The sequence below is a fragment of the Ailuropoda melanoleuca genome, chromosome 13, assembly GCF_002007445.2.
Source record: "Ailuropoda melanoleuca isolate Jingjing chromosome 13, ASM200744v2, whole genome shotgun sequence".
In the NCBI taxonomy this organism is placed as follows: domain Eukaryota; kingdom Metazoa; phylum Chordata; class Mammalia; order Carnivora; family Ursidae; genus Ailuropoda; species Ailuropoda melanoleuca.
In genome coordinates this window covers 30,602,676-30,619,689 of record NC_048230.1, presented here as the reverse complement: position 1 = coordinate 30,619,689, position 17,014 = coordinate 30,602,676, and the positions used below count along the sequence as shown (strand labels likewise).

Sequence of the window (17,014 nt, the reverse complement as noted above, 5' to 3'; positions counted from 1 at the left end):
AGCCATGAAACAGGAGAAAATATTTGCAAAGCACGCATATTATAACAGACTTGTGTCCAGAATATATAAAGAACTCTTACAACTCAAAAAGTCAAATAACTCAATTTAAAAATGGGCAGAGGATTTGAATAGACATTCTCCAAAGAGATACACAAATAACCAATAAACACATAAAAGATGCTCAACTTCATTAATAATCAGGGAAATGCAAATCAAACCACAGAATGAGCTACCACTTCACACCCACCAAGATGCCTAAAATAAAAAAGACAAGGCACTTGGCTGGCTCACTCAGAAGAGCATGTGACTCTTGATCTCTGGGTTGTGAGTTCACACCCAGCATTGGATGTAAAGATTGCTTTAAAAAATATAAATTTTAAAAATTTTAAAAATATAACAAATGTTGAGGATGTGGAGAGATTGGAACCTTTATACACTGCTGGTGGGATTGTAAAATGGTGCAGCCACTTTGGGAAGCAGATTGGCAGTTCCTCAAACTGTTGACCATAGAGTTACCTCGTGACCCTGCAACTCTATTCCGAGGTATGTACCCGAGAGAATTGAAGATGTGTCCACACAAAAACTTTTACACAAATGCTCAAAACAGCATAAAATTGTTCATAATAGCCAAAAATGGGAAACAACCCAAATTTAGACAAACAAAATGTAATCTGTTCATACGACGGAATATTATCCCGCCATAAAACAAAATGAAGTATTGATTATATGCCACAAATATTGATGCTAATACATGCAACAACATGGATGAACCTTGAAAAACATCACGCTAAGTGAAAGCAGTCAGTCACGAAAGGCTACATATTTTATAAACCCATTTATATGAAATTTCTAGAATAGACAAATCCATAGAGACAAGAAGTAGATTAGTGGGTGCCAGGGACAAGGGAGAGGGGAATTGGGAGTGACTGCTAAAGGTATGGAGTTTCTTTACGGAATGATGAAAATGTTCTGAAAGTAGCAGAGATGGTGGCCCACCTGTGAGCATACTGAAAACCACTGAATTGTACACTTTGAAATAGGGAATTTTATAGTATATGAATTATATCTCAAAGCCGTTTACTAAAAAAATATGCTCAAATGTTTACTTCTATCATTCTACGTTCATCAAGAAATCTGATTATCGACAGGTTTTCAGAGAAGCTGTGGTTCTCTTACTGAATACCCACCCACTCCTTCTGGTTTAGCTAAAACCTACCCATCTCTAAAAGCCCAGCCGGTAAATAGCTCTCTTTCCTGAGTCCCTGCTAATCTCTCTTTTCCATATTTATTCAGCATTAACTCACACAGGCACCTGAAGTAAAGTGTAGGGTAAATAGCACTGGATTAGTAGCCAGAAAAACCTGGGCCATACTTACAAGTTTTATGACCTGAGCAAAATAATCTCTCCGAGCCTCAGTTTCTCAGTTTCGTCGTGTGTAAAATGGCTGTAAACGCTTCTACCCATCCTCCCTCGAAGGGTTGTGAGAAAATGAAGACAGATCCCTTGTCAGTTGTCACACAAAGCCAAGATGTTATTCATATTCTAAAAACCATCAGCTTCCATTCATTATATGCACGGCACTGGCCTGAAAGAGAAATACAAGATTATTACCTTTAATGTAAAAAATGGCATGAAGAGATTAGGTCCCTGAGGCCATGTGCTAAAAGGCTGTTATCTAGTAGGTGCTAAGGAGTTGGAAGAAGGCTTCACCAGGCTGCAGGGTACAGGCAAGACCACTTCCTTGGGAGGAAGGTAGAATCTGAGAGAGGTAGGCCCCCAGGCAGAAAGCAGGAGCCCAGTATGGGAGTGGAGTAACAAGGATGCTGGGAGGCCAAGGTGAGCACAGTTTCTTTAGACTCAACCAGCACTGTCCAGTGGAACTTTCCTGCGATGGTGGAAATGTCTGTCCACCAGAAATATAATGAGAGCTGCATATAGAATTGTATATTTTCTGCAAACCACATTTAAAGAAAATGAAAGAGAGATAGCATTCATTTTAATAACATTCATGGAGTAATAATTTGATATTTTATTTAAGCTGATATATCCAAAATATTATCATTTCAACATGCAATCGTTATAAAAATTAGTAACGAAAAATTTTACATTTGTATGTGTGTGCTAAGTCTTAAAAATCTGGTGTGCATTTTACACATCACAATTTGGATGCTAAATTTTCAAGTTAGAGTGAAATGTAATCTTACCAAAGCAATAGAGTTGTGTTCAATGGAAAACCATTTTGTACGGCTTGCTTTTAAATTAAAATTAATTAAAGAAAATTAAAATCCAGTCACAATGGCCACATTTCAGATGTTCAGTAGCCACATGTGGCTAGTGGTTTTCATGTTGGTCAGCTCAGCCCTAGAGTTGAGGTTACGAGGGTAGGTTGTGGGATTGAAGCTGGAGACAGCTTCTAAATCCACACCTCCAGCCTGGACCTCCCTGGGCTCTAGGCGCATGCTCTACTGCCTTCCAGAATTATCTGTCTGGCGTCTGGATTAAGAGGGTGATGACCATACAACCCCTTTCCCCCAGAGGCCACCCCACCGTGGAAATGCAGGATCCTAGCTTTGCAGGGTACTTTAAAGCTCACCTAGCCCAGTTGCCTTCAAATGGGATCCTGGACCTTAGGGGTCCTTGAAGGTGCTCACGAGGGTCAGATAACCACTTCCAACTGAAATCCTACATTTCCCGCTTATCGTGAGATGAGAACCTAGTGGAATTAGGGTATTGGAGGTAGCCTTTCGTTTTTAAAAATGTCTTCTTTTTACGTAATATATATGTTGTAAATAATATAAATATGTATGTTGACATATCTAATGTAGGTTATGAAGCATAACAAAACGAACACCATAAACTCCCTCTGCCACATTATTCTTGTCTAGCTCAGACCCATCTTTCCCTTTTCTGTCTTCTGCTCCCAGATGCACCCACACTGACTCCCCTGAATGTCATGTTTATGGCTTTCTTCACTTTTAAAGATTTATTTATTTATTTGCGAGCAAGAGCACACAAGCAGGAGGGGCAGAGGGAGAGGGAGAGAGAGTCCCAAGCAGACTCTGCACTGAATGCAGAGCCTGACAGAGGGACTCAATCCCGGGACCCTGAGATCATGGCCTGAGCCGAAACCAAGACCGTCGCTCAACTGAATGTGTCATCCAGGCCCCCCGGCTCTCTTCACTTTTAAAGAATAGTTTCAGTGCTTTGTATGTCTAAACATGACACTGTTTAGTTTTGCTTGTGTAGGAATTTTATGAAAACAGTGTCACCTAGGAATGTACTGAAGAAAAAGGAAAATACATGGCTGTGCGAAGACTTGCATGTAAAGCTGTGTTATTCAAAGCAGCTGAAAAGTGCAAACGACCCAGATGTCCACCAACTTGTGAATGGGTGAGTGACACGTGGTATTATCCAAACCACGGAATATTATTGGACATTAAAGAGGAATTAAATTCTCACACATGCTCAGCAGGGAGTCTGCTGGAGATTCTCTCTCTCCCTCTCCCTCCGCCTCTCCACCCCACCACGCCCTCTCTCTCTAAAATAAATAAATGAATCTTTAAAAAAAAAAGAAAAAATACATGAATTATACTTTGATAAAGCTTTATTCAAAAAGCTTTAGAGTCTTCTGAGGCATGTTTTTTCTCTCACAGTTGTGATTCTGAGACTTTACTGGTGCTGTTGCACAGGGTAGTGGTTCATTTATTTTCACAACTGTATGCTAGTCCACCACCCAGCGTGATGACACCACGATTTATTTCCCCAGGCTCTAATTCTGTCATTGGACATATGAGTTACCTCTTGTTTTTTGCTATTACAAAACAATATGCCATTAACATGCTTGTACACATCTCCTTGGCATCCGTAAGTAACTGTATGTACGTTGAACTGAATAATAAAATATCAGGGCTTGTATATTGTATGTCTTTTTTTTTTCACTTCATTTTTCAGAAATTCATTTTTTTTTGTAATTTACAAAACAGTTGTTTCCCCAGCATATTGAAAAGTAAAAACAAAACTGGTCCTCATTGAGAAATACTGCTCTAGGGAATACACTGGGAGTAAAATTGCTGAGTCAAGGGTATGCAGATGTTCAAAGACATGCAAAAGTTCAAGGGTGTCCAAATGTCAAACTGCTTTCTAAAATACTTATACTGGGGGTGCCTGACTGGCTCAGTTGGTGGAACGTGTGACTCTTGATCTCAGGGTCGTGGGTTACCACGTTGGGTGTGGAGCCTACTCAAAATAAAAATACATAAGTAAAAGACAAACAAAACAAAATTATTGTACTGATTTGCACTCCTGCCAGCAGTGGGTGAGAGCTCCTACGCTGCTCTCCATCTTCACCAACACACACTCTTGTCCAATTTTTTTTTTTTTAAAGATTTTATTTATTTATTTGATAGAGACAGAGACAGCCAGCGAGAGAGAGAACACAAGCAGGGGGAGTGGGAGAGGAAGAAGCAGGCTCATAGCAGAGGAGCCTGATGTGGGGCTCGATCCCATAACGCCGAGATCACGCCCTGAGCCGAAGGCAGACGCTTAACCGCTGTGCCACCCAGGCGCCCCTCTTGTCCAANGTCCAATTTTTTTTTTTTTTTAAAGATTTTATTTATTTATTCGACAGAGATAGAGACAGCCAGCGAGAGAGGGAACACAAGCAGGGGGAGTGGGAGAGGAAGAAGCAGGCTCATAGGAGGAGCCTGATGTGGGGCTCGATCCCATAGCACCAGGATCACGCCCTGAGCCGAAGGCAGATGCTTAACCGCTGTGCCACCCAGGCGCCCCCCCTCTTGTCCAATTTTTAAACTTGTGCCAATTCTGTGAGTAGGACACGTTTTCGTTCCCTTGCTGCTGATGAGTTGAACACCTTTCTATGTGTTTAGCGGGCATTTGTGCTTCCTCTTCCGTGCTGTTCCTGTTTGTTTCCTTTGCCCATGTCTTTTCTTCTTGACTGATACCGTTCTTCAAATATGCTGGTTAGTAGTCCCTTGTCATTTAAATGTGCTGCAGATAGAAGTCCCAGCTTATGACTTGTTTGCATTTCCTTGGGGTGTTTCAGTCACAGACGGTCTTTCTTTAAAAGTAGCTGGATTTTATCTTTTGGGTTGGCTCCTCTTCACTCCCTGTAGCTGTTGGCCCCTGGAGACCAGGGTCAAAGCCCCTACTAAACTGACAGGCTCTGGAGCAGAGCATGGACAGCCCCTTTGAATCTGTACCCTCCTGCCCCCAGTCTCACATCAGCCCCACCGTATACTCAGCTGTTTCTTCTGGAGCTTTCTTTTTTTCTCCACCAGAGTCTTTCTCTGCCCCTCGGACCCACCTGTCGGCTTGAACAACCCCCAAGTTATCCCAGCTCTGGCACAAGTTCCTTTTGAAAAAACCAGTCCAGAAATCTTATTTATGTATTTACTTACTTATTTTTACACCTATTAAGCAATGAACTCTTAGGCAACATGTTGCAGCCGCTCAGGCTCCTGGCCACCCGTCCTCCCCAAGCTTGCATCTCTGGGCGGAGCAGGTCGGTGCGTCTGTTGAACCCAGGTAACTTTCCCTTTGGCTTCTTTCTTTTTCTCATCATTTTCCTTCCCACGTTTCAGGAAGCTATCTTGGCTCTTGGAGCGCTTAATATGCTCAGTACGTACGTTAATTCTCTTGGCAAGAAACTTGCCCTTAACTTGTTTGTTTCCAACAATGCCAACAGCATGCTGGGTAACACTGCAGGCTCTTCCAATTTTGCCATGGTAACATTTGTGGGGCAGTCCTTTTTGAATAGTGCCCATTCCCTTGATGTCGACAATTTCACCTTTCTTGAAGATTCGCATGCATGTGGCCTAAAGAGCGACTCGGTGTTTTCTAAAAGGCCGAGAGCGCACACAGTGCTGCCTCTCTCCTTTCCCTTTGGGCCCGACGTTTTGGCACCTTGCTGGAAGAGGGGGCTCTGGCCGAAAGGCACACCTCCTCTTAGAAGCATTTCCAGCCCCCCCACCACGGCTGAGTCACCTCTTCTGTTCAGTGGGCTTAGCCTGCCTAAGCATCCGATGATTAACAGGAGACAGGTGTTTGACTATTAAAATGGGATACTTTTTTCCTTTGAATAAGTACAGTTTATGAAATACAGTTTTTCAAGACATGGGATTCCTTAACACTGGGATGTTTGAGAGGAGAAAAATGGTTGGGAACTCTTACCAGTGATGCCTATGGTAGCCTTGACATCCCCTGCCTCCACTTGAACGTTTCCAGGGACAGGAAGCTCACTACCTTCCTGGTGGGCTGGACTGCTCTAGTTGTTAGGAACTGTTTCTTACGCCAACTGCGTCTCCTGCCTCATCATTTATACTTGACTGTTCTTCACTCTCCTCTCTAGAGAAATACCTAGTGAGTCTTCTCTCTCTTTGACACCACGACCCTCCAGCATGAGAGGTAGTAGCATCCATGTCTAGCTCTGTCTCCTTTGCTCCAGGAGAAATTTATCACCTTCAGTGATTCCTGGGAAGAGACGGTTTCCAGATTCCTCTGCACTTGATCACCCTCTTGTGAACAGACTGCAGATTTTCTGCATCCCTTGTAAACTGTATACCCTTGTTTGAGGAAAGCCTCAGGGCTGATCTAACAGTTGGAGGGGGCGGGGCTGATCCAGTCAACGTGAATCTGTTGGTGCAGCCGCGGAGGGTGGGGGCTGTTCTGACAGCCTCGTCAGCCCCGGGGTTCCCACAGAACCCGGAACCCGGGAGCTGATGAAAACCACTTTGTTTATGTGCGTTGTTACCGTCTCCATGCAGCTATCTGTCCAATTCACCCTTCTGCTTGGCCTCAGCCACTCCTCTCTTTTGAGAAAGTTTTCTTAACTTTCGCGTCTCCTTTTAACTCTCCCCACAGCTTCATGTCAAGCACAAATTGAATAAGCAAGATATGTTTTTAAAAAATGTTGGGGGGCACCTGGGTGGCACAGCGGTTAAGCGTCTGCCTTCGGCTCAGGGCGTGATCCCGGCGTTATGGGATCGAGCCCCACATCAGGCTCCTCTGCTATGAGCCTGCTTCTTCCTCTCCCACTCCCCCTGCTTGTGTTCCCTCTCTCGCTGGCTGTCTCTATCTCTGTCAAATAAATAAATAAAATCTTTAAAAAAAAATAAAATAAAAAACGTTGGGATTCCACAGACAATGCCCCGTGGCAACTAAGTATCCTTGGACTCTGTCTCTATATTACCCTCTGCCTTTGGGGTGCCAGGCCCCCGGCTCCCAGGAAGCAGGGCCAAGGGGAAGGGGCGTTTCTTCACTCCGGGCCCAGGGTGAAGCCCAGCTTTGCCATAGCTGTGGACAGTGACAACCCGTCTCCGCCTCCCAGGCCAGGAACCTCTGAGTAATCTTTGACTCATAGCTGTCCTGTCTCCTATTGCCTAATTTTGCCTGGTCTTCATTAAAAATGTCTCCCTGCTTTTCTTTCTCTCACTTGTTCCTCTGCACATTTCTCCTGAGACCACTGTGTTTATGCCAGAGGATGGTCTCACCAACACAGACTACCCGGATGTTTAACAAGCAATTCCTGAAGACGTGATGGGCCCTTGAGCCCCCGCTAGGGGTGTTGCTTGGGCTGAGCCCTGATAGAAGGGGTAGTTGATCTGATTGGGCCAGTTGTTGGAAGACACATTTCAAGCAGAGGAAACAAATTTATGCTCAGCACTCGGATGTGAGGAGAGGCTGGAAAAGCAGGCCGAGGCTGCCAAAGCCAAGGTGGGCGGTCAGACTTCCTCCTAAGGAAGGCTTCAGGTTGGGCAGTGCCCTAACAACATTTGTATTTTAGAGCCATCAGTGAAGATGTGATTAGCAAACTTAAAGGGTCTGGAGGTGGTGGGAGAAGACAGTGGGCTAGGGTCCCCCAGAGTCTGAGGGAAGTGGTAGATTCAGGGGTGTGCCAAGGGAGGTGGGACTGAAAGGAGGCAGGAGCTGGCTGGTTGGAGGGGAAGGGTGGAAGATTTGAGGGGAGTGAGAATGCATTGAAAGACATGTTCCTAGGAGAGGAACATTGTAAAAGCAGGTTTGAGTGGTGAGAAGGAAAGGACATGAAGACTTGGTGTTGGAAGGTGCTGGTTGTTCAGTGTGAGGAGGTGGGTGACTGAGGAGCCAGCTCTTCTCACTCCCACAGCTGCTATGGGTCCTCTGGTCCACTTGTCCTCCATGGGATCCTTTGTGCCTTTTTTCTGCCTGCCTTCTGCCTGTTGAGATGCTGCTGCACCCCACAGAACATCCATCCCAGAGAACCTTCAGGAGGTGTTGAGTCCCTCCCCCTCCCCAGGTCCACCATATTTTCCATCTCAATCCCTGTTCAGTGACTGTGGAGACGCAGGTGAGGGCTGCGTGCAGAGGACTGAGGAGCATTCAGAGTCCTGTTCTAGACCCTTGTCCTTCCATAAAGCCAGGCCTGGCATTTGCCCTGATCATATCTCCTTATCCATTGCACCAACATTAATGGTCCCTCCTATGCTGTGGGTGCCGTGTGGGTGCTGGAGATACAACAGTGTACAATATATCAGGCCATGTCCCCTGACCCAGGCATCTAAGTCCTTTATATATCTTTTTTTTTTTTTTAGTGCTTTATATATCTCAATTCATTTAAATTTCCTAGCAATCCTATGGGTTAGCTACTATCTGATTCCCATTTTACAGATGAGGAAACTATGGCACAAAAACTTTAGTAAGTAGACTCAGGTCACTCAAGTGGTGGAGCCCAAATGCAAAGGCAGGTAAATGCCCCCACTGTGAGCCACTGCACTGTCCCCGCCTGCTCTCCCCTCCATAAGGCTCACTGTCTCCATCTACTTTCACGGGATATGTCGAGTGCCATCCTCTTTAGAGCCGGGAAGTTCTTATTTTTAATCCCAAATCTTAAACCCATGTCTCCGGTTTTGCTCCTGGTGAGGTGACCTCTATTGCAGTCCCTGCATGAACTTGGACAGACAAGACACCTTCCTCTTCCCAGCTCTGTGTGGTTCCTCTGGCCCCACCTGCTCACAGCAGCGCCCAGCCCCCCCCCCATCTCACTGCTACTGTCCCCACCTATGGACCCTCATCATCTCTCACGGGCCCCTCCTCTGCTCTCCCGCCTCCGTCTCTCCCCCTGAGGGCCATTCTCATGGGCAGCCTGGGAATGGATGCTTGTCCTAAAGCACAAACCTGAAAACAGCGTCTGTTGGCAAAAGGCTTCTCTCATCATCTGACGGATGAAATCCGCACTCCTCAGCGTGAAGTCCAAAGTCCTTCCTCATGTGGCCCCTGCCTCCTCCACATCCCCAGTTCTGGCCCTTCCTCCACAGGTCCTTGTATCAGTGTTCCCGGAGGCCCATCACTGGCGACTCTGGCCTTGATAAAGTGTTCGAGAGTCAGCAAGAAAGGGAGCAAAATAATAGTCAGATATAAAAAGTCAATCAGCATATATCAGCCAAGTGGCCAGTTGTCCTTTCTTGGTCACAATATCTTTTATACCAAATATCCTTTTTTTTTTTTTTTGGAGTTAAAATATTTTTTCATAAAATGGTGGTGTGAGAAAATGACATATTTTTAAAAATGTCTTTACTTGGCAAACTAGAAAGTATTTGTGACTCCAGTCAGATTCCATCTTTTTCCTGATGACTCAGTGGTCTATGGAAACTGTCCCAACTCTCTGGCCCCGGGGTCTTTCCTGCCTCTCTTGGTCCTTCTGAATGGAACTCCCCCCTCCTCCTGTTGCCTGGTCCTCAGCCGTCGTTCCTCCAGGCCTGGCCTGTCCTTTCTTTCCCAAAGCGAGGCCTCGACACTCAGCACAGCATGCGGGCATTGGCACATTTGTCTCCCCACGGGGCTCCGGGTGGTGGGAACAGGGCATGCTCATATTCACACTTCCAGAATCTGGTGCACCTGCTGCAGCCCAGGTACACGGCAGCTTTGCTGAGATCCTGACTAGAATGAGTCGGTTCCAACCTCCCTCACAGCAGGCATGGTTGTGGTGGTGGTGAGGGGCTGGGGGGTGCCCAGGCCTCGCTGGCGGCGGCGGGCAGGGTCTCCTGTTCCAAGGGCCCGGGAGAGGGCTCCGGAGCAACCCGTCCCCAGCCCCAGTGGGGCCCCAAGGAGAGCTCAGGGGCTTGGGGGTTCAGTTAGACACCCCAGACCTGCGGGTGTGTGTAGCTCGCGTGTTGTTCCCAGAGAGGGGCAGGGAAACTGCCCACACTCTGGAGTGTGCTGGAGATTATCATCTGCCTCCTGGCAGCCTAGGGAAGCTCAGGTCAGAAAGGAAGTCAGGGAGGGAGGGAAGGAAGGGAGCCCAGAAAGAGAAGCTGACAGGAGTGAAACAAGCCCGAGGGTGGCAGCAGAGACAGAAACCTGGGGGACCCACAGAGAAGTGGGGAGGGGCAGCTGCCATCGGAGTGGTGTGGTGGTGGGAGCCTGGAGCTGAGGGTCTGGCCAGCCTCCCTCCGGGCTGGAGGAGAGGCACCTGCCCGTTGGCTCTAACAGTCTCCGTTGTGGTATCCAGGGCACAGAAGGCAAATTCATCTCGGGGTCCACCCCTCACCTGTTGATGTCCAGGGCCCTGGCAAAGTCCTCTGAATCCCTAGGACCCCTGAGGGGCCACCAGCCCTGCTGTCAGCCCCAGCAGCAGCACCCTGACCCTTCCTGGCCTCCTCACCCTTTCCCTGAGGCCCTTCAATAAACTCCCTGAAGGCATCAAATGTGGGTCAGAGGAAGGACTCTTAGGCGAGAAAATGATATTTTACGTTAACTTGTAGTCATTTGTTTTAGGGAGTACCTCTTGAGAGGGCATTTTAAACAGCTGTCAGATAGTAAGTCCCACGTTGAGGGAAAGGCAGTAGTGGACTTCTGTGGCTAGACGGAGGCCACCTCATGTCACCCCCTTGAGAGTGAGGCGGTTGACCAACATGCATAGGAGGAAAGAATGTGAGCCGAGACCCTTCTATCTTAGCATACCTCTTCTGATGTCAGCTGGCAAGAAGGGTGCTGGGGCTTCTGGGGAGGAGCCTCGCCGTGGAGGAACCTGCACGGGGCCAGGCTCTGCAGTGGCCTGGTCATCTGGGGGACGGCTTGTGACCTGAGCGCTGGGGATGCCATGGGGGCGGTAAACAGAGCATGGGGCTGCCACAGAGCTCAGCAGCTCGGCTTGCTAACGTGGGGTCCCCACATTCGCTGTGTACAGCTGCCCAGGCAAGCAGGTGCAGCTGCGTCTTGACTTCATGGTGAAGCCAAGCCAGGACTGAACCCATGGCCAAAACAAGCCCTGGGGGTGCTTGAATTTATCAAATGAGGAGAGGCCCTTGGAAGGGGAGAAATACTCAGGATACATGAGAGTGCTCAAAGTCCCATCAATGTTAGGACGTGACATTGCCCTTCAAGCTGTAAAGGGCTATCGCTTCACAGGGGATAATGGGATGTGGGGATGGATGACTTATTAAAGCCTATAAGTAGTATCTTTGCCTTCCAAAGATACAGTCTTGGGTTCTGGAATCTAAGAGCCAGCCCTTGGGCAACATTCTTGGGCTCTGGAGCTTTAGAGAGAGACTTTGAAGCAAGCCTACCCAGAGACCTGAGCTACCGGCTGCTGCCAAAGCAGGAGGGCCCAGTTCCGGCCCTGCTCCAGAACAGGCCGCTTGGATCCCAGCTAGAGCAGGAGGCATGACCGGCTCACAGGAGGTGATGATGCAAGAGACAAGGATCAATTCGAACTGGGGTATCAGCTGAGAGGGGTGTAATTCTCCCTGGTTGGTAATGCCCACTTGGTAGTGTCTCCCGCTGACCGGCTGGGAGGGATCAAAGGAGCGTGGCTTCTTGGGTAAGGGAGGTTCTGAGCTAAGGTCAAGGCGCCTTCAAATCTAATCTGCTCTCAAAAAGGACCAGCTGGCCTGATAGGAGCCCTCAAGGTAGGAGGCGCTGGCCAAGGTCAAGAGAGTGTAAAGGATGGAGGTGGGAGGGGTGGAGCCGGGTTAAGTAAAACCTCTGACTCAGGACAGGTATGCTGCTAACTTGTTATGACCTTGGAAGAGTCACCAGCCTTAGTGTATTCATCAGTGTCTTATATGAGCGCCCCCTTTTTTTTGCTCTTCTGGGTTCAGCTGAGGTCTTACTTGAGAGGGATGCCACAAAGCCACCCCTGAGGAATGCTGCCTAAGCCTCTGCCCATCTCCCACCCCCTGGGGGCACCCTCTGGGCCATGGCTTGGTCACCCCTCACTCTTGGCTCAGCATGGCCATCACACCCTTGCTGCACTCCTGTCATGAGGTTGGCCAAGAAGCAAGGGGTATGGAGCTAGAGTTGGTATAGCTTTCAGAGTCAAGATGAGAACTCAGAGCTGTCACCAGCTTTGAACAAAGTGCAAGAGTCCTAGCCCTGCAGTTTATAGCTGGTTTGTGGAGTTGATTAGGTGGCTGTCCTTATCAGCAGGATCTCCCCTCCCTCCCCATGCCCCAGCTGACAACACCCAAGGCTCTGGCCACCCTTCGCCCCAGGCCTCTACCCTCGCTCTCCACGGTGAATGCCCCTAGCACTCACATAGCAGGCCTTCAATGTTTGTTGATCGACCGACCGACTGATCTACCCAAGGAGAAAAGCAGGAAGGTGGGGATGGAGAACACCACTGGGATACAAACCTCTTCCAGTTTTCTTCCTGGAAGGGAGAGCTGGCCCAGGGGAGTGAGGTCCTGGAGTTGGGCTCCAATGCCTCCTGCTCAGGCCATGCTGGACAAGCCTTACCGACTGTGATCCCACATCCAGATTCTAAACTACGTGAAGGACGTGCTCAGTAATCAGATACAGCTATGGGCCTGCAGACACTTCTTAGACGCCCTGAGAACTACTGCTGGTAGTTCTACTGTGACACACCTCACATCTTCAGCCTCTGCCCTCCTGGAGCTTCTGTTTGCATTCTTGCCTCACCTTCTGTATACAGTGTCTCCTCTGTTGGGGGAAGGGGTGTGTTAGAGGGCAGGGCAGGATGGAGTTGGCCACACACAGTCCTGCCTCAGGGCCTTTGCCCTTCTTCCCCCTTCCCTCTGCTGGATTTACCATCCTCTAGATCTTCACAGGGCCTGCATCCCTCTCTCCTCAGAAAGCCTTCCTCCTGTGACACTCCAGCCCTTCTCCTGCTTTACTTTCTTTGTAACACTTGCTGTTACTCACAACTAGGTTTCTGTGGTGGGTGCACACATACATGTCTGTGTGTGTTTGTTAGTTTACTTTTTAATTCTCTGTTGCCCCCACTTCATATAAGTTACATAAAAGCAGGACCTTCTGTTAATTGATTACTACCTCTCCAGGGCCCAGACTGTGCCTGACACAAACGGTGCCCAATAAACCTTTGCTGAAAGAAAGAAAAGCAGGGGGTGAGGAAGGAAGGAAGGAGGGAGGACGGGAGGGAGAAAGGAAGGGAGGGAGGGAGGGAGGAAGGGAGGAAGAGAGGAAGGGAGGGAGGAAGGGAGGGAGGGAGGGAGAGCCGGAGGAGGGAAAACAGACTTCCTACTGATTCCTCCCTCACCCAGGGGGCTGCACAGAAACACTCTGGGAGGTTGGAAAGCCCACCGCTTTCATGGCCTCCCACCTCAGGTACCCAGGGCCATCGTGCCCCCTCTTGCTCCGGGCTGGTCCGCACTGGTTATCTAGCCCACATCTGGTCCCCTCAGAGCCCGGCAGAGGGACGAGTCGGCCTGAGCATACTGATTCTCATCGCTTCTCCAGCCGTCCGCAGTGTGAAACTGGTTTGTGAGCAGGTCACTCTGGTTTGTCTGAGTCTGGTCTTCCCAGACGGGGCGAGCTTTGGGGTCAGCCTGGGACCGGCAGCCTGACATCCCTCAGCCCCATGCCCTGGAATTCCGCGGGTCTGGGTGACCGACTGTCTTCATCCGTGGCAGCGCCCGGCCTCCCCGCCACGCCTTCCCCGTGGCTGCCGCTGCACTGGCCGCTCCTGCTGGGGCTGCTGCCCGGATGCTGAAGATCGGTGATTCGCCCTAAGGGATTCTAGTTCCAGCCTCAGCTCATCAAAGTGGCCGTTACTTTCAGAATCCGACTCATTTTCTTTTCAGGGAAGTTGGAACAAGCTCCTCAGGGAGCTGACGTGCTACCCCGAGCAGCAGGTGGTTCAGGCCTCTGCAGACGGTCAGGTCAGTGTCTTTCAGTGACCCACCAGGGGCACCGGCTTCAGTTTGGGCAAGTCGCTTCTGCCGGTGGCCTGGGAGCCCTCAGAGTGTACAGGTTAGGCTGTGTTCCCTTTCCTGTATGACGCTCTAGCCACTCCAGCCATTTCTTTGGCCAGGACACTCCTGCCCTCTCCGTAGGGTCCCTCTGCCAGGTGAATCCCTGCTTGTCCTGTAGCTCTCTAAGTCTACATCACAGGCTCCAGAAGCCTTCCCTGACCCTCACATCTGGGCTGCCTTTCTATGAGCTGAGGCCTGAAAAAACAGGGCTGTGCCTGTCGTGTTCACTGATATTTTCCCAGGGTCGCCCAGCACCTGGCACGCAGAAGGGACTTGATAAATCACTGTCGTAAAGCGTGAATGAATGCTATATGTGTGTGTGGGGGGTCTTACAGAGCCTTTGGCCTGGGGAACCCCACCTCCTATGCCTTTTGCCTTCTCTGTAGCCCAAGGTTAAGGCCTCTGCCTGCATCCCGTGCTGAATAGGAATGTGCTTTGGATGCACGTTGACCTGACTCTGAACAGGAGTTAACTGGCTGTTTCAGCCTGTTGGAGGTGGGGAAGCTTCGCCGGGAGGAGCCAGAATGGTCAGGAGGCTTCTCTCCTGTCCTTTCCACCCAGGAACAAGGTAGGCTTGCTAGGTAAATACAGGGTATCCAGCTACATTTGAATTTCAAATAAATAACAAACACATTTTTAGTATATTACACAAAATAAGTGCAGCATGCTGATGCCAAAAGAATACTAAACTCAAATTTAACTGGGAATCCATCTTTCTCAATCTAGGAACCCAGGTATGGGCAGCCCTGATCAGCCTGGTTCCCCAGGGGGATCTGAGGTCCTATTCATGAGGTACATTCTGCTCACTCTCTTGGTTCTTCCTGTTCCTTGAATAAATGCTTTTGGCCAAAGAACAGGGTGAGAGCCAGGTGTGGTTTCCCAGAGCTGTCATGAGCACACTTAATGCAAAGTTTCTCCCTACATCTCAACCTCGACCCCAGCCACTGGACGGTCAGGGAAGGCCTGTCTCAGGAGTTGAGATCTGAAGGAAAGAGCCAAGTGATGATCTGGGCATTCCAACGAACAGGCAGGAGTGAATCTGGTGAGTCTAGTGTGGCTTTGTGAGTGCGGGAAGGGAAGGACTTGCACGGAAAATGCCCTGGACCACATCCTCTGTCCTCAAGAAGGGTCTTGGTGCTGCTCCACTAGCCCGCTCTTACCTACCTCTGCCCCCAGCTGTAGGATGGAAGGTTCTCTAGCTTCTGTGGCAGGAGTCTCGGCAGCAGGGATAGGCAGAAAGTGGGAGAGTCTGACATCCTGGGTTGGGGATTCTGGTGCTTGACGGCAGTTTCGTAGGACCACCTGCTTTTGAAAATGGTTGAATGGAGCCCTGAGCACTTAGAGCTAAGTCCCCGTGTGGCTGGTCCCCAGGGAGGCACCTCACCACCATCAGAGCACCAGCTCCATCCCCTCCCCACTGTAAGCTGGCAGGGTATTCTCTCCCTTCTAAGAGGAAAACACTGCTGCCCAGGGCCATAGGACCATGGGGGTAGGGGGAAGAAGGACCCATGGGGCCCCAACCTGCCTCAGTAGGCGTCTCTCTCCCAGCTTTGGAAGGGGCTGAAAGCCCTATACTGGGAAGCTCAGCACTCAAATCACAGAGTTCCCAGCAGGCTCTGTTCCTCTGTGCCACCCTGCCCACTCCAGTCCTCCTCCTCTAAGCCCAGATATACAGGACAAACAATGGGAAATGGCTCAGTTCCACGTTTAACACACAGAGCATTTGTTGCCTGCTCTTTGCCTGTTGGCACGCTAAGGAAGCTGTTTCTTAATTTAAAATGTCCATTAACTCCCTCCAACTGGAAAGCTACTCCAACAAATTTATGTTGTGGCAGGTTTAAGCTTGGTTACTTTGAGGGGTGGGCCCTGGTGTGTTTGCCCCCTTAGAAGGTGTGCCCAGGGCAGTGGGCACCCTTGGGTGTCTTGCCATGGGCTTGAGAGTATGTTCTCTCAGTAAGGGGAAATTAGATCCCCAAGGCCCCCCTTGGCCAGGGTCCTTCAGGAGCCTTTGGCCACTGCCCATGGGAAGCCCACAGTGTGGGAGGTAGGGGGAGGGGGAGCGACACCCTGGGGGAGGGGTGTCTCTTTTACAACTCCAGGGGAGGAAACCCCATTTCCCTCCTACCCTCAGGCTCTTGGTGAGCCTTGCCAGGCATCTGACAGGAAAGAACCTTTTGTTCTGAGCTTGTAAGAAGTCTGAGCTGGACTTGTTATCTACCCACAGCATTTCCTGGATAGGGGGCTGCAGTAGGGGCTGGCCCCCAGCCTTGGCCTTGGCATCCTCTCAGCTGTTGGGACAGGGGAGGCTGCCACTGGCAAGGTCTAGGCCTTCAAGAGCGGCTGGTGAGAATTGGTATTTATCCTTAGGCTGGTTTGCCTGGGTGGGGTGGGTGGGTAGTGAGTCTCAGACAAAGCCCCCTGAGAAAGGGGGGGCAAAAAAAAAAGTCACCTAGTGTGTGTGTTGGGGGGGCGTGGTACTGGGGGAGGGCTGAGTCTAGCCTTCCCGTCCAGGGACATCTTCGGGGCCAGGAGGGAGGGGGTGTGTCCCTCAGGGCTGCAGGAGCCGCAGCCTGGGCCCAGGCCCAGGCCCGGGCCGTGTCTGACACCTAGTGGCCACCTGAACCCGGGGCGGGGCGAGGGGAAGGGGAAAGGGGAAGAAGGTGGGAGGGAAGCGGGGGAGGGCGTGGAGGGAATCAGGAAGCGCGGGGCCCAGGCTCTGGCTCAGGCCCGGCGGCTGTCTCTGGGCCGGCAGCCCCTTCCCACGGCGCCCGCGTTCCGTCCCCCG

The 17,014-nt window shown here is 49.9% G+C and overlaps 1 protein-coding gene across 4 annotated transcripts in view; it reads right to left on the bottom strand.

Annotated features, from left to right (window-relative positions):
* Positions 1 to 17,014, bottom strand: part of LOC100464084 (angiotensin-converting enzyme) — a 39,433-nt gene that overhangs the window by 21,902 nt on the left and 517 nt on the right. Inside the window, exons 2-4 of one of the 4 annotated variants that reach the window (XM_034641090.1) lie at positions 15,394 to 15,531; positions 9,173 to 9,358; positions 1,377 to 1,586 (exon numbers count right to left, since the gene is read on the bottom strand). The gene's annotated coding sequence lies outside the window, so the exon portion shown is untranslated. Of the gene's footprint in view, positions 1 to 1,376; positions 1,587 to 9,172; positions 9,359 to 15,393; positions 16,549 to 17,014 lie in introns of those variants that run through there. The other 3 variants (XM_034641093.1, XM_034641089.1, XM_034641091.1) reach the window with 3 other exon arrangements.